Source organism: Orbicella faveolata, unplaced genomic scaffold, assembly GCF_042242905.1.
Source record: "Orbicella faveolata isolate gen_17 unplaced genomic scaffold, um_ofav_v1 contig_1, whole genome shotgun sequence".
NCBI lineage: Eukaryota > Metazoa > Cnidaria > Anthozoa > Scleractinia > Merulinidae > Orbicella > Orbicella faveolata.
The window spans coordinates 2148678-2153181 of NW_028301536.1; the positions used below are offsets into that span (position 1 = coordinate 2148678).

At 36.2% G+C, this 4504-nt stretch overlaps 1 long non-coding RNA gene across 1 annotated transcript; it reads left to right on the forward strand.

Annotated features, from left to right (window-relative positions):
• The first annotated feature begins 1406 nt into the window (after window positions 1-1406).
• On the forward strand, window positions 1407-2507 carry LOC149117688 (uncharacterized). The gene is made up of 2 exons (XR_016205937.1): window positions 1407-1441; window positions 2009-2507. It is a non-coding gene; the product is annotated as an uncharacterized LOC149117688 (long non-coding RNA).
• The last annotated feature ends 1997 nt before the right edge of the window (window positions 2508-4504 follow it).

Consider the following 4504-nt stretch of genomic DNA (forward strand, 5'->3'; position numbering starts at 1 on the left):
ACGACATATGAGGTCACCAAAATGTGACGACGTAATATGGCACAAGCGTGACGTGCACCGAAACTGAAAATAGAGTTCAAAAATTTTGCACCGGGAAGTGCGTATCGTTCTCTTAAACCGCCCTGACTTGTTGCAGCAAAAAACGTAAAACAAATTAAAGCTTCCTTTTAAACAAAGTGCGGGATGATGCAACGCAAATAGATTTTCATGCACAAGGGTACGATTGTTCCAAAGCTTGAAGAAGAGTTCATTGGTCACCTGTATTGGTGGTTTCACTCCGACACCGTCAGGAATACAGAAAGATATACGGCCTGATTCTGTGCCAATAGCAAAATAATATCTAAAAAGACCATAAACATAGACATCATCAACACCTTAAAATCGCTATACCTTACTACTGGATGAAATGTCTGAGTAACTTTTGCTGCGCTAACGTTGGTTCTCCCAGTAAATGGTCTATAGATAAATGCCCCATTCATACCAACTTAACAAGTTTAACTAAATCAGGTTTAGGTTTTTCCAATTTGTCGACTACGTTTCGAATTCATTTTGAAAAGTCAAATTTCAAACCACCTTGCTTACATATTTTTACCGGCTAGGTTTTTACTTTGTTAATCAATTTGCGGGGTGTGTACGGCATGAGCAACCGAACTTAAGGAAGTTTGCTCGAAAATTTTCCAACATTGATTTTTGTTCTAAAACTTTTACCACTGTAAGATGATGAGTTAGTTATGTCAGAAATTTAAAAAAAAATGGGGGTTCACTGACTTCGTTTTGGAGAGAATATGCCCGGAAGAACAAACTAAATCTGAAAAAATCGGGCTTCGTTAGCGAATAAGCCCAAAAATATTGCAATTAGATCTTTGAAGTGAGATATGAAGTGATTTGATTTGCACTCGCCAAATGTTTGCCTCGCAGAAATCATGAAAATTATTAATGATAATGCTCTAGTTGATAGAAAAGACAATTATAGTAAATCTTCTGTTCTGTTCTAACACAGTTTCTGACAATGTTTGTTGTTGTGGTTGGCTTTTTTAGAGTGGAGAGGAGTGAAGGGTTGTGATACCAAACGTTTTGTTGTTATTTATGTTTTAGTTCAATAACGAAGCGCGCGAAGTCTAAAAATATAGAATGCAAATTATTGGAACCCCGCGAGAGTCAGACAACATAAGCGTGTTCTGAGTGAAATAAGAGGAAAATGAACGCCAAACTTTCGTTTTAAAAACTGTTTTAGGAACACTTGCTTAGGCGCTTGAAAAAGCGTCAAATCTTCCAATATTCCGTTTTGTTTGTCTGAGTTTGTCTGAGTTATGACGTCACTCGCGCGCTTCGCTATTTAACACTTACTTAGGAAATGCTGATCAGAAGGGGAAAGCCGTGGGAATTTTCATATCCTTTGGGGCCTAGGCACGAGCGATTGGTCCCGACGTGAGCTGTACAGGTAAGCGGTCCGTTCTGATTAACAGTCCAGTTGGACTGCACGCGAAGTTACTAGTCGCCACCTTATTTTATACATTAACTAGAGATACTACGTGATTCCCTTAAGAACAACATAAAGATGACGACAGAAAAGCTGAATGACATCTAGTGAAAAATGACTGTAGATTTTACCTTTGAAAGTCCCGATTGTCAGGATATGTTGAGAACGCCTGTGGCTGTTAAAAATAGCTCAGGTTAATGATGTATAGCAACGTTCAATTCCAAATGGGAATACGAAATATTCGCCGCCGTCGTTCGCGTTCCCTAGACTACGCAAACTTAGTCATTTTGCCTAGAGTGGCTCCACATGTACGCACATCTACAGCCATTGTTGTTCTCATTATACACTCTTGTGTTTGGTGGGTTAACTTCCTGAATGCGTCCGTCCATGTATTCGTCTTTTTTGTCGCCTCGCCTGTTTATTGATTACTGTTTTTTACTTGTTTGTTTGTTTGCTAGTTTATTTATTTCTTGTCTACCTTTATTTAGTGAACGCATAATTCATTCATACTCTGTTTGTGTCCCTCAGTCTACTGGTGTGTAGGGCCCTTCTGGTGTTACTTTGTTGGCGCTCTCCTGTTTATGCTCCCCATGAGGATCTTGGTAAAGTTACCAGCTTAACAAGAGTCAAGCAAGATAGTTGTCATTTTTCAAGAAACAGATCAAGATACGTTGTGTTGTTCTGGAGTCAGTCTTTATGACGCAAGCTGGAATAGCTCCTAATTGGTAATTCCTAAACAAGTATTTGGCCCCGAAGACTACATAATTAATTTCTTACCTCATTGCAGCTAAATTTTGCAAGAACCAGGTGACACTTTCATTGCTTGCTATCGTCGAAGTTGCACAAATCGATGTAAAAAGTTGTAAAACACAAAACTAAGAAAGAAATGGGAAGGTGGTCAACTCGTGTCACGCAATATATTTTTTACATGTTACTGTTGTAATATGCTTCTTCTTAAGCAATAGTTATTGAAGCGGGATATACTCGTATGTACAATAATTGTGATAATAAAAGCTTCATACTTAGATGTAGTTTTTATTTTTTATTTATTTATTTTTTTTATTTTGGTAGTTGGCATTGTGAGAACGAAATGTTAAAATGCGGACAAAACTGAAACTGACAAATATAAATGAGAATATATGAAAGATCGTATATTTGAATTGCGGAATCTTGCTATGACGACCTACAAAATAACACAAAGCAATGCAATGTAATGCAATAGAAATTTATTGTGTAATACTCTTAGCTATATATGAGGTGTGACATCGCATGAAAGATAAGATGACACAAAGTATTCCAGAGAAAATCAAATTAAAAGTAATATTATAATTATGATATGGGTTAATGTTTTAAAATATCTATATATAAGCAAGAATCATGAAATACAATCTAAAATAATCACACGTTATGCTAAAAAGTAAAAACAATAATGATATGTACAATCAACCTGACGCTAGCGGTGCCTGCTCAATTGACGCCTCCAAAAACTTTTATTAAGACTTCTTGCTTGAAGGAGCTTTTTGATAATTCTTTTTTTAATTTTGTCCCTTATCCGATGATTTATTTTAAAGCAATGTCATTTTATCTTACACGTTTACATTTTTAATGAATCGCAAGTTCTAAGTAATTTACACTCGCAACTGAACATTATATCAGCGCCTAATGAAGTCTAAATTGCTATTATTCGTTATTTTGAACAACTAGAAACTATTTCCATCCTCTTAGAAAACCAATCAGTCGATTGGCTCGCTAAGGGAGATAAACACGTGAAAGGGGCGTGGAAGTTTGTCGAAAGAAAATTGAATGTTAAAACCCTAAACACCTCGGGTGTGGCTCAAGCTATATTTTACCCCTTAAAGATGCAACATCTAAAAAAGGCAAATCAGAACTTTAATGACTTTCGTGACAATTTCATTCAAGACTTTCTTCTGTGAAGAGGTTTAAGTACTTCCATGACTGGTCGATTTAAACCACTTACACACAGTAAGATGAAATTTTTACAAACCCTCAGAATTCAATGATTGCTGAGCAAATTGGCCCAAGTGTTGAAAAAAGTTCGGAAGAAAATTCCCTCAAAGAGACAACATAAAACATCCCCGCCTCTTTCACTTGGGGACCACTCCGTCCGCCCCATCGAACTAAGAAGCTTTGCATCAATGTTAGGTAACAAAGTCGCTCGACAGATCCTAGCCTTCTTAAGAGATATGCGTGATTAATTTCGACAACAACATTAAAAAAATTCGTTTGCAACCACGGCAAAAAAAAAAAAACAAAAAAAAAAACGTTCGTTTCTCTACTGCTTCTGTGAAAAAAGAAAACCAGTTGTACTTGTATTAGACAATGGCAACGAAAGAAAATCAAAGCAAACTTGTCTTTTCTATTTCCAATGTCCTTGCAGAAGTTTCTTGGTTCATTTCTTGATGTTTAATTTCTATGGAATACTCCACTGACGAAATCTTTGCTTCCTATAACAACAAAAAAGAACAATTTGAAGATATTCTCTTTAAGTCTACTAACCATTGCATAACATTGATTTCTTTTTAGCAGAGAATAAAGCCTGGAAAAAAAAAAAAAAAATTGAGGCAATAGTCAAGCTTGAACGGGATTCAAAACTATGACCGCTACTATATCGGTGCAGTGCTTTACCAACTGAGTTATCAAGTCAACTGTGAGCTGATCGATTATTTCTGTGTTCATTGTCGTAATATATTCGCAGATGATGAATACAGTTTGTTTCTTGAACTGATGGTATACGCGCCCTATCATCTCTTAAACGTAAGTACCAAATGTTAGGTAGATAAATCACAAGAATAAGGGATCTGATTGCCTTACAAGAAAGTTTTCTGTTAAAAGAAAACATTTTCTCAGTAATTGGAATTGAAAATATGTTGATACACTGTAGCTGCTTTTTATACACAGCTAGATGTTGCCCGTTTAAACACAAAAGCAGAAACTTTTTAAGTTATATTGGTAACCAACGAAGCACATTCCTAAAATCTTTTCTTCGCTAGTGGAAACATACCT